Source organism: Adiantum capillus-veneris, chromosome 8 (genome assembly GCF_014529385.1).
Source record: "Adiantum capillus-veneris isolate H3 chromosome 8, ASM1452938v2, whole genome shotgun sequence".
In the NCBI taxonomy this organism is placed as follows: domain Eukaryota; kingdom Viridiplantae; phylum Streptophyta; class Polypodiopsida; order Polypodiales; family Pteridaceae; genus Adiantum; species Adiantum capillus-veneris.
This window is the reverse complement of record NC_140938.1, coordinates 69,907,529-69,920,483: the sequence shown is the minus strand read 5'-3', so window position 1 is coordinate 69,920,483 and position 12,955 is coordinate 69,907,529. Positions and strand designations below refer to the sequence as shown.

Below are 12,955 nucleotides of genomic sequence, written 5' to 3'. Positions count from 1 at the left end.
ATGGATCCATTTGGATGCCATCTTGAGAGATAATATGACCTAAATATTGAATCTCTTGCAAGAAAAATTAACTTTTCTTTCGATTAACATAAAGTTTATTCTCTCTTAAAACTTGAAATATTACCTGGAGGTGTTGCTTGTGTTCCTCCAATGAATTAGAGTAGATGATAATATCATCAAAGAACACTCCAGTGAAGGTTCGAACAGCTTCTCCATCAAGCGGTTGAATGTGGCTGGTGCATTGGTCAAGCCAAAAGGCATGACAATGTATTCGTAAAGACCAAATGTGGTGCGAAATGCGGTCTTTACAATGTCTTGATCAACTATCCTTATTTGATAATAGCCACTTTTTAGGTCAATCCTACTGAAGTAGGTCGATCCTTGTAGCTTATCAAATAGGTCTTCTACCCGTGTGTCATTATAGGCTTCTATCTCACAAGCTTGGAGTAGGTGATGAGCTCTCCATTAAAGCTTGGGAAGAGATAGTCTTCTCTTTCTTCACACATGAGATTGTGTGAGTGTGTGTGTGATAATGCTTTTCAAAAATCAGCCCCCTCTCTCTCTTGGACGAGCCCTCTTGCTATTTGCTCTTGCTCCAGCCTCATTGGCCCTCCCCAAGTCAAGCCAATGACCATTAAGCAGCATAAGTGATATCCTTTTGACATGTGTCCGCCTTTCCCCTTTTGTGAGAGCTTTAGGTAATTTAATAATTAAACTAAACTCGCGTTGGACCCCTTTGCCTCTTGGCCAATAGGAATCAGGCAAGCCATTGGGCTCCTGAATGCTCATTGGACCTCTTGGGACACTGCCCAATAGTCTTTTAGGAGATTTAATTCTCATTGGTTCTTTTATTAAGTGTTTTTAAATTAATTAAACTAAATTTACTCTAGCTTAATTCTCATTGGTCCACCTCCAAGGCCATCCAGTAGGAATTGGGCACCCCTTGTGGGCATCTGGGCTAGGGAGCTGACATGTGTCCCTAATTCCCTTTGTGTAAAGGGAGCATGTGTGTGTGTGTGTGTGTGTGTGTGACTTTCTCTCTCATCCCCTACCTTTAGGGCTCACCCCCTCATGTGTAGGGATGTGTGTTGACTTTGGAGAGCACATAAAGCATCCAATTCCCCCTAAGCTTTAACCCTTTGGACACAACCTTTGAATTTTGGAACCTTAGCATTTTGGAAGTCTTAATGGGCTGAACCTTAGGGTCTTTTTAGCCCATTGTTGCACATGGATCTTTTGCAGATGGCCCCCCCTTTGGATCCCTATTTTCCCTCCTTTGGATCCCTACTGTGGCTGGTCTGCTAGCTTAACCAATATTCTAGCTTTTTCTCCCCTGGCATTTCCCCACATTAAATGATCAGTTTAATATGAGAAAATCATTTAGGAGAATTAGATATTGATTATTATGACATAGCTTATCAAACAGACCTTCTACCGAGGTACGGGAAATTTGTTTTTGATAGTGATATGGTTTAGTGCACGATAGTCCACACACATGCGGTATATACCATCTTTCTTTTGCACTAAAAGGATTGGAGAGCAAAAGGGAGAGGATAGTAGGCCTCACCATTCCTTTGTCTACCAATTCTTGTACTTGCCTCATGATTTCCTCTTGGTGAGCTTGTGAAACTCGATAGGGAGGTTTGTTAGGCGGTGAGCTTCGTGATAGGAGGTCAATTTGATGGTCATCATCCCCTCGTTTTGGAGATAAGTCCATAGGGATATCATCAATGAACACATCTTGGAATCCTTTTAGAAAGTTAGACAAGTCTAACTCTTCTTGATTCTTACCATTCACCTTTGATGAAACATTAGGACCTTTTAGGGATTCTTTGACAAAAATCATGTACATAGAAACTGAGCTTTTCATTGATTTATCAAGGGCAAGAGGATTTACAAGTGGTATAGTACGACCAGACTCATTAGCATCTATATACATATTCTTTCCCCTGTAGGTGAAGTAGATTCTCCTTTCAGGGAACTTCATGTTGGCAGCCATGCAGTTGAACCATGGTATCCCTAGGATAGTATCCTCATATTGGAGAGAAGAGATAAAGAAGTCTTCTTTGTCGACATAGCTTTGGATATGAAGCCTCAACTTCCCAATCAAGGGAGTAACGGAGGCTTGTTGTCCCTTGAAAGCGGCATCGACAGTTACTGCATCTCCCATCTCAAAAGCTTGAATGTCCTTTGCATCGCTTTGCAAGGAATTGCTTCATGATGGAAACTCGTAGAGTTTGCCATGTCTTTGGGGCTTTGCCATTGCCACGAAGGCCAACCCACCATTGACGAGCCGATTTTTGGAAGTTCATAGCTACATGGTGTAGCTTGGAGGACTCCGTGAAGCCCTCGTCTCCAAAGGCATCATCAATTTGTTGGATGAAGGCCAATACTTTGTCGGTAGCACCAAGGGTGCCATCATAGGTGAGAAAAGAGATACTCTTTCCTCCCTCTTTGAACTTCTTGAGCTTTTGTGACCCTGCAGCAGTAAGCAAATGTTGAGCCCAAAATCAATTGCCCCCCAGAGAATAGAGCACCGTTACCTTGTTGAAACAACACACACAAGATTATTTGAAATCGACACTACAGACGTAGCATGGGGAGTGTATGCCCATGCAACTAGCCTTCAAGATCCAAACCTAGACTAATGGAAGTGTTGATACCGCATGTTAAGTAAAGAGGTTAAGAATGATAGAGCCTACATTAAAATTTTGGAAATAGAGACCTCTATGAGCCCTTCCAAAGTTCTTATCCCCATGAAAATGCTCATCAAATATCACTATGATATGAGAAAGTGAACCAGGAGGGTGTTGGCAATGCTGCTCGGGATATGGAAGTTTGCGATGGTACCAAATGTTGGAAATGGGAGTGCAAGATGTACAAAAATGTGGGGAAGAAGAAGAATTGCAAAGTCTACTCTGATAACAAATGTTGGAGATGGGATTACAGGAATGCACACGCAAGTGCCCCAATGGTCCGAAGTGTGTTCACAGTCATCAATACCATATCATGGTGAGGGATATAGAATACGGGCCAAATAGGAGATATTGACAAGGGAAAAGATTGTGAAGAGATGTAGGGAAGTGTGTAGAGCGTACTAGAGTCATGCGGCTGTGCTGACATATGGTAGTGAAATTTATGAGAATAATAAGACACAACTGAGAATGATTTTTGGGTAGGGCCAAGAAGCTATGGGTTGCTTTGAACAAATGTGAAGTGAGGGTTTGATGTGTGGCATGTGAGCATTCTTGAGGGGTGCAAATGAAGGGGAAGAGAAGGGTGCACAGCATGCTCGTGGTATTGTCCATCATATCCAGCATGCGGGCAAGTGGACGTGGTGCTGTCTATAATATCCCACATGCGGGGGGCGCAAGGTTGTTGCACCACTAAGGCTGAGGCCTGCTCCTTCCTGGGTTAAGGTGCGGGTTGAGCACACAGAGCGAACTATTCTTTCGCCTTTTACTAAAGAATACCGTGTGCTCGGCCCAGATGAAGCACCATACTCTGAATTTTTGGCAAGGGCTTCCTCCTCTGCGAGGGGGCCCCTCTCAATCTTCCATTTTGAAGTTACATCATGCACCATCGTCTTCCTCAGGCAGCCTGTTGACCCTCCACTAAGCTATCAAGATGCTGTGCCGTTGCTGTGCAGTAGGGACTAGATGCAAGTGTTCATGATCTGATTTGGAGGCACGCCCTTACTTTGCACGTGATCTTCTTTGTCCTTTCCACATGGGGCATACCTCAAGACACTGCTGTAATTGCCTACTCTCTCAACAATCAAAGGCAAACACCATGAATGCTTGTGGAGCGTTGCTGAATCCCTCAAGGAGAAGTCCGATCTGCTTCTTTTAATTGATTGCTTGAAGTGTTGTACTTTTTATGTTAGAATTTACATGCTTTGGGGAGAGGATTGTCTGGTCCAATTGCTTGATGCAGCTTTCTCCTGAGCATGCATATTTGGGAGCTCATCAATGAGAGGGTCTCGACGAGAAGCCCCCTGGATGTCATGAATGAGATGACTAGAGGGTCCCCTAGTATCCTGTTGGATTACTAAACTGATCAGGTGAGGAAGGACTTTTTGTGGTGCATTGTCTCTACGCTTAGAGATTGGTCTAGTGTGTGTTGGATTCACTAGCTCTTCTCAGCCGAAGCTATTGCAAGCAGGGAGGTATGGTCGAGATGCCCTCGTGGGAGTTGCATGACTTTGATCAGGTGAGGAAGGACTTTTTGTGGTGTTTGTCTCTACGCTTAGAAAGCGTGTGTTGGATTCAGATTTGCCTTGCCTACTAGCTCCTCTCAGCCGATGCTATTGCCAGCACGGAGGCATGCTCGGGATGCCCTGGTGGGATGTACTTAGCGTTGTTGCATAACTTTGATCCTTGGCAGATGCCCCCAAGGCCTATTGCATTGTTGGCAACGGGGCAATACCCTACAATGGCCGCCGCCAATCCCAGAAAAGGCTGTACACAACAGCAGTTACATAGCAATGGGTGCATCTCTCAAGCCTAGGCGAATGATGAGGAATAGCTTTGCTAGTGCTCAACTATTGAAAGGGCATCACTAATTATGTCATCGATGGCTAATCACGGGTAGAGCATATACAACAGGCAGTACTTAGAACCTTACAACAATTTCAACAAGATACAAGAGATTGTTAGGAGCTTACAGCAGATTGTTAGGATCACATCATGTACTGCGTCAAACAAGACCACCTTGCAAGAATCCACATACCCAAACAGTTTGACAAACTTTACATTCAGTACTACATATTTGGGCATCTAGGGTTTCACAAAGTACTCGACAACATCAACATTGTCCTATTACTGGCCTAAGTCATGCAATCCAGAATCCACACATCTCAAAGCATGCACAATTCGCCAAAAAATCAATGACCCACACAACATGCATGGAGAGTAAGCTCCAGTCAAGGTTAATTGCCCCATTCAAACTTATCGGTTGGGATTTGGTGGGCCCTTGCCCTACATTTGTCATCTCGGCAATCGCTATTTATTGCTCATGACAGAGAAATCTCACCAGGTGGTGTGAGATCCAATGTAAGACCTAGGAGACTAAGACGTAGGATCCCCCTCCCTACCGCCCTTTATATAGGCCTAGCTCCTAGCTCTTGCCCTAAGCGGATCCGCAGTCCACATTGGTCCCGTCCAGGCCCTTGGCATAGGTCCCTGACCCCCTAGGTTGGGCCTTGTCCCGTAGGACCCTTGTCCTGACATTACTCCTCCCTTAAGAAGAGTTTTCGTCCTCGAAAACAAAAGTGGAGAATTTCTTCTTAAAAACACTAATGTTTTTCCAAGTGGCATCCCTCAAGGATCTAACTGTTTCGTTGCTCGGAACACGGTTCCGCAGGAGGTTCAATGAAACCAAGAGTAACATCTTGATTTTCCACATTGCTGTCCATTTGCAACAATCGAGTGTATAAACTCTATTTAGAACGTACATGAGCATGCTAAACGAGTTAACATGGCAAAGATGTACCTGAAGAGTACCGCTTTTCACTTTCTGTGAAAGTAACTTGTTGACCTAAGTCATTAGCCAAGTGTAAGTCCTTGACTTGTTCTCAAATTTCATCAGTAAACAACCCCACCCTAACGAGTGTCAAGGTTGAGAACCTGACTTATACATTAAGAGACTACCGAGTCGCAACATGCATTAACTGATAGTAAGTAAACTCCATAAAGAGCAATAAATGCTTACTAATTGGATCGCTTGGTGCTAACGTACACACTTTGCTTATCCTTGAGCACAAGATTACTCTTTGTAATCTGCCTATCCCGTTGGATAACTGACAGTACTGAAGTGTGTTTTCCTCACGGCTTACAGACAGTCATCCCAGATGACTGGTAAACGGGGAATCACAGTAGTGTATAACATTGGTGAGGAATCAACAATGTCCGAAATAACCATCGTGGTTAACTTGAAAAAATCCACAAACGCCCAAACCAAGCCATGACCTCTATTGGTGATTAGTAGACCCAAAAGTAATCTCCTAGAGATATTGTACTTAGAGTGCAAAATGCTTTATAAGCAACAACTTAAGGAATATGCATGCCGCTCCAAATCAGCTTTTGCTAAACACTAGGGTCCATAACATCTAGTGTACATGCATTTAGCAAAAACAAACCCGAACCTGTATATCCATAATGATCCTTGCCAATACTTATGGAAAATGTGATGCGCCTAGCACATATTTAAAGAGGAATGTAAATAGTTCTGAAAAGAAACTAAATACTTTCAGTTGCAATCTTGTGCAAGCCTTGCTGACGCGTCTGAACCATAATAGAAGGGGAAATAGTGATCACTTCTAGGTACAAACAATGAAACTTTTTCATTTGCTATATGTATAAACAACCATATATAATGTTGGTTAGCAGTACTTGTACATTAACAAGTCATTCTAAGTATCCAACAATTGTTGGCCACGAAATTGCTCTTGATACGTCGTGCTAAAATTGGTCGAGAAAACAGATGCGACCAGCACCTAGGGACTTTGTCGTGACACATATTTGAACTAGTGGGCGCCGTGTCAGTCCCAGAGACTCATATTCGCCACATGTGGAATATGTCTCAACTAAGGATATCTGAAAAAAGAACATCCTACAAGTACAAGAGGTACTTGTGTGTGAAGGCAACTCTGAATACTCTGCGAGACAAGAGTGAGAGGGACCCTCATTCTTTGCTCCACACCGACTAAACCGAAATCCTTGAGTTCCTAAACCATGTTGTATCCTATGTGACAACATATGCCAAATTGAACCCTACAAGTAGGTTAGTAACAGCATAAGGCTGAAAGATAGATTGGACACTTGGCCCAAAATACTTTGTGTCAACATGCTCTTGGCATGGCTCTGTAACATTCAAGCGTACTTATACGTCTTGAAAAACCGAGCAAAGCATACTTAAAATGAAATAACACCAAATGAATAGATGCGTACCTGGAGATTTGAACGTAATGTTCACTTACCCATATTCAAATGGAGAGGAGCACGTCCCCTACCTGAAAAAACAAATAGCATTGCATTTGGAACCCTGGGTGTTGCCTTTGCAATCCAAGCCCTTGGATTTAGAATCTACGTAGTCAAACCCCTTGGTAAGACGCCTTGTAGAAATAGCTCAACTAGCAGATAACGGTAACCAACATAGTCAACTGTAACATTTAATGGCCTAATAACTTGTGTGTAGCGAAAATGAGCATGAACATAGTGGGCATTTCATTAGAATAGATTCCTAATGAGAATTACAAGAGTGCTTGGGTGGAGAGAGCAACAAAAAGCATAACACCTAGTTAGATAGCATCGACAATACTTTCAAAAGAGGGAGAAATTAAGCTAATGACAACAGTTGAGGACCGGATTTGCATGGAGCCGGTCCCCCCTCCAAAAGGCTTTGTATTATGGTTTCTCCCATTAAGAGAGACATTGTACAATACAATTCTTTGTGTTCCTTCAAGACTAGCTAGTGCAATGAAGATGAAAGCTTCATGCACTAAGCAAAACACTTAGCAAACACAACTTGAATTATCCCCGTTCCCAGACCCAAGACCTCACACACCTTCGAAGATGGTGAGAGCTAGCAGGGTATGAGAGTAGATTGAGAGGAAGAAGGAGTATCTTACGAGAAAGATGTACATCTCCTCACATAATCACTCATATTAGCATAGCTTAGATTAGTAATTATCTTGGTAGAGGAGATGAGCATGCATTGAAGCTTGGCTCTTGGTTGGATTTGCATCCACATGCCAAGAGTGTGTTGATGTAGGCTTCTATCTCACAAGCTTGGAGTAGGTGATGAGCTCTCCATTAAAGCTTGGGAAGAGATAGTCTTCTCTTTCTTCACACATGAGATTGTGTGAGTGTGTGTGTGACAATCCTTGCAAAAATCAGCCCCCTCTCTCTCTTGGGCGAGCCCTCTTGCTATTTGCTCTTGCTGAGCCCTCATTGGCTCTCCCCAAGTCAAGCCAATGACTATTAAGCAGCATAAGTGATAGCCTTCTGACATGTGTCCCCCTTTCCCCTTTTGTGAGAGCTTTAGGTAATTAAATAATGAAACTAAACTCTCATTGGACCCCTTTGCCTCCTGGCCAATAGGAATCAGGCAAGCCATTGGGCTCCTGAATGCTCATTGGACCCCTTGTGAGACTGCCCAATAGTCTTCTAGGAGACTTAATTCTCATTGGTTTCTTTTATTAAATGTTTTTTAAATTAATTAAACTAGATTTACTCTAGCTTAATTCTCATTGGTCCACTTTAAGGGTCATCCAATAGAAACTGGGCACACCTTGTGGGCATCTGGCCTAGGGAGGTGACATGTGTCACTCATTCCCTTTGTGTAAAGGGAGCCTGTGTGTGTGTGTGTGTGGCTTTCTCTCTCATCCCCTAGAAGAAGGGCTCCCTTTGGACACAACCTTTGAATTTTGGAACCTTAGCATTTTGGAAGTCTTAATGGGCTGAACCTTAGGGTATTTTTAGCCCATTGTTGCACATGGCTCTTTTGCAGATGGCCCCCCCTTTGGATCCCTATTTTCTCTCCTTTGGATCCCTACTGTGGCCGGTCTGCTAGATTAACCAATATTCTAGCCTTTTCTCCCTTGGCACTTCCCCACATTAAATGATCAGTTTAATATGAGAAAATCATTTAGGAGAATTAGATATTGATTATTATGACATTACCTCTGTCTTGAAATCATAGTCGTCCTCGACTATGGTGTAGAGAAGATAAAGCATATTCATGAGTCCTTTTCTTAGCGGGTAGAGGACCCCTATGTTACCCTACGACATCATTCCACAATGGATGACTAGTCCACTTGGCGCTTGAGAGCCTTAGGCTGCCGCAAGCATGTCTGTACATTAGTCCTATCAGTCTTCCATAATAGAGTGACAAGCTCTACTTGGTGTTTGGGAGACGTCGTCTCCGCAAACTTGATCTAAGCATGCATACTACTTCATTTTTGTGCATAATAAAGAAAAAGAAAGTCTTATAAGACAAAAAATTTGTTCATTTTTAACATTTTGTACATTTGCTTACTCATTGGGAAGCATTGTAAGCATTGACAAGGTTTAGGTTATCCTTTAATTGTATGCCTTGCATCCATCTAGCATCTTCAAAAGGATAACTCTTAAACTTAATAAGATATCGTCGGATAGTCTTACCGCCTCTTAGCACCTTGTCTTCATGTCGGAGAATGGACTCGGGCTGCAGCACCTCCTCTTGGTCCTCGATCTCCGGCGGGTCTTCAATAGTTGGTTCTTGAGGTGGCTCTCCTTTGTAAGGCTTTAATAGGCTCACATGGAAAGCATTGTTTATGAGACAATGAATGGGAAACTTGAGTTGATAGGCCATCTCATTGATTGGCCTAAGAATCTGAAAGGGACCATAGTACCTTTTTGCTAGTTTAGCATAGTACTTTTGGTGGCCCGTAGGATTCTTGCCCGTTGTGTGCCTTAATCGAGCCTTGGGAAACTTTAACAAGACCCAATCGTGTTTTTCAAAGGCTTGGGCTCTTCTGTGCTTGTCAGCAACAACCTTTTGCCTTTGCTGTGAGATAGAGATAGCATCCTTCATCTTTTGGAAAGATTCTTGTAGGTCTCGGCTATACTCATCTGCAGCGAAGATCTTCCCATGTACCTTAAGTGGCAAGGGACTTTTTGATCTTCCCTCAATTACCTCGAAAGGTGCTTTTCCCGTGGAAGTATGTACACTGTTATTGTAATCATACTCCACTAAGGGTAAGTACTTCTCCCATTGGGATCTTTGATCTACTTCCGTTACATAGGCTTTTAGTAGATTGAGAATGGTTAGGTTAGCTATTTCACTTTGGCCATCCGTTTGTGGATGATAGGCCGAAGAGAAGTTTAGCCTTGTCCCTAAATTCTCAAAGAGACCCTTCCAGAAATTAATGGTCATTCTAGGATCTCTATCTGACACTATGGACATTGGCAAGCCATGGTACTTGAAAATTTGTGAAATGAAGAGGGTTGCCATTTGATGGGCTTTGATAGTCTTTTTGACAGGTATAAAATGAGCTTGTTTACTGAATCTGTCTACTATCATCCATATTTCCATATTCCCATGGATAGACATAGGCAATCCAAAAATAAAATCCATGGATATGCTCTCCCATGGTGAATTAGGGATTGGCAAGGGTTGAAGCAATCCAAGTTGCTTCCCTTTATCAAATTTTGTCTTTTGGCATACCACACATTTAGAAACATATTCTTGTATGTTCACTTTCATGGTAGGCCAATAGAAATATATTTCAATTCCCTTTAAGGTAGACTGAATCCCTCTATGCCCCGCATAAGGTGGAGCATGAGATTCATACATTACTTTATCATGTAGTGAGTTAGTAACGCATAGTCTATTGCCATAGAGAAGATAACCATCTTGTAAGGTAAATGGTTCTCCTTTCTTCCCTAATGCAAGGGCTGAAATCACATCTCTAAAATCGGGATCAATAGCGTACTCATCTATCATTGAAGATAGATCATTGTGAGTTGCTATGGAAACCGCATTCACTCTCGGCCGTCTTGAGAGTGCATGAGCTACTTGATTATGCTTGCCAGCAATGTCACCAATATGAAAATGAAATTGCGAAAGGAAATTTGCGCACCTCATTTGTTTGTCGGAGAGCTTGGTCTGCGTCATGAAGTACTTAAGACTTTGGTGATCCGTTTGCAGAATGACAGGAGTCCCCAATAAATAGTGCTTCCATGAGTTTAAGGCATGTAGAACTGCAAGGAGTTCCTTTTCATATATGCCTAGAGCTTGCTCAACAGGGTCGAGCCTTCGACTCTCATAGCCTATGGCATGCCCTTCTTGGAGTAAAATAGCTCCAAGGCAATCACCACAAGCATCACATTGGACCTTAAATGGTTTTGAGAGATCTGGTAGCGTAAGCACAGGTTGAGAGATAAGATTTTCTTTAAGCTTTTTGAAAGCATTTTTCTCCTTAGCAGACCATGTATACCTAACGCTTTTCTTTGTTAGGTCATGTAATGGTCCTGCAATTTGTGAGAACTACTCTATGAAGCGTCTATAGTATGCACACATACCTATAAAGCTTCTTAGTTCATGAAGATTCCTTGGTTTAGGCCATCCTTTTATTACCTCTAACTTAGATGGATCCATTTGGATGCCATCTTGAGAGATAATATGACCTAAATATTGAATCTCTTGCAAGAAAAATTAACTTTTCTTTCGATTAACATAAAGTTTATTCTCTCTTAAAACTTGAAATATTACCTGGAGGTGTTGCTTGTGTTCCTCCAATGAATTAGAGTAGATGATTATATCATCAAAGAACACTCCAGTGAAGGTTCGAACAGCTTCTCCATCAAGCGGTTGAATGTGGCTGGTGCATTGGTCAAGCTAAAAGGCATGACAATGTATTCGTAAAGACCAAATGTGGTGCGAAATGCGGTCTTTACAATGTCTTGATCAACTATCCTTATTTGATAATAGCCACTTTTTAGGTCAATCCTACTGAAGTAGGTCGATCCTTGTAGCTTATCAAATAGGTCTTCTACCCGTGGAACGGGAAACCTATTCTTGATAGTGATCCTATTTAGTGCTCTATAGTCGACACACATACGATATGTGCCGTCTTTCTTTTGCACTAATAGCACAGGTGAGAAAAATGGAGATGAGCTTGGCCTAACCATACCCTTCTCAACTAACTCATGCACTTGCTGCATAATCTCCTCTTGTTCAGCTTGAGAAACCCTATAAGGAGGTTTGTTAGGCGGTGAACTTCCTGGAAGAAATTCAATTGCATGGTCATCATTACCTCGTTTAGGGGGTAGCTCACAAGGGATGTCGTCAATAAAAATATCTTGAAACCCCTCGAGAAAATTGGATAACTCTAATTCCTTTGGGTTGCTTTTATTTTCTTTTGCTAAAGCATTAGGTTCATTTTGAGAGTCTTAAACAAAAATCATGTACACGGAAATAGAGCTCTTTATTGACTTGTTGAAAGCTGGTGTATGTACAATGGGATAGTGTTACCCATTTCCTTAGCATCTATATACATGTCCTTTTCCCTGAACTTAAAGGAGATTCTCCTTTCAGGAAATTTAACATCGGCAGCCAGGCGGTCAAACCATGGTGCCCCTAGGATTACATCCTCATGCTTGAGAGGAGAGATAAATAAGTCCTCTTTGTCCACATAGCCTTGGACATGAAGCCTCAATTTCATTATTAAGGGAGTGACTGAAGCTTCTTGCCCCATGAAGTCACTGTCTGCGGGTAGGACATCTCCCATCTCGTAGGATTGTATGCCTAGCTTGGTGGCTAACTCCATAGATATAAAATTGTGAGTAGAACCAGGGTCAACGAGAATAAAAGCATCATGTTCTCTTACCTTTCCCCAAGCATGGCATAGAGGAGATCCTTTGTGGTGAGTTTGGTGAGTCTCCTCCTCTTGGATTTCAACCAAGGAATCTCTAGGAGGATCTAGGCGGTTGTTCTTTTGGGGACAAGCGCGGTACGCATGCCCTTGTTCGCCGCACTTGAAACACCGGTTATCCTTACGATAACTCTCAAGCTCTTCAGTAGAGAGTTTATTCTTACCTTTGTAAACTCCCTTCTCTTTACCTTTGTTGGAGTTGCCCTTAGGAGACTTTTGGACATTGTCCTTCCCCTTAGGCTCATTGGAACCCTTGTTTTTCCGGGGCTTATTATTTCTTTTAGCCCCGTTTGGAAATTGATTCGAGAGGCCACCATAGTATGGTGTATTACCGCCGATATGGTACGTGGCCTTTGGGAGTTGACATACTCCGCCATTTCTTCGGTTAAGCCCGCACAAAATTGTTGCTTTTGCTCTCCAAAATCCAACTTTTTGAAGACAGTGGCTTTGAGTTTTAGGTCCCAAAACTTGTCTACATAGTTGTGGATGGATTCATTGGGGGAGAGCTTTAAGCTTCGCCATTCGGTGAGTACTTTG

General features: G+C 42.5%; 1 non-coding gene across 1 annotated transcript; it reads left to right on the top strand.

Moving 5' to 3' along the window:
- The first annotated feature begins 3,416 nt into the window (after window positions 1-3,416).
- LOC147452332 (U5 spliceosomal RNA) lies at window positions 3,417-3,542 on the top strand. Its single transcript, XR_015189054.1, has one exon. It is a non-coding gene; the product is annotated as a U5 spliceosomal RNA (small nuclear RNA).
- Window positions 3,543-12,955: the final 9,413 nt, after the last annotated feature.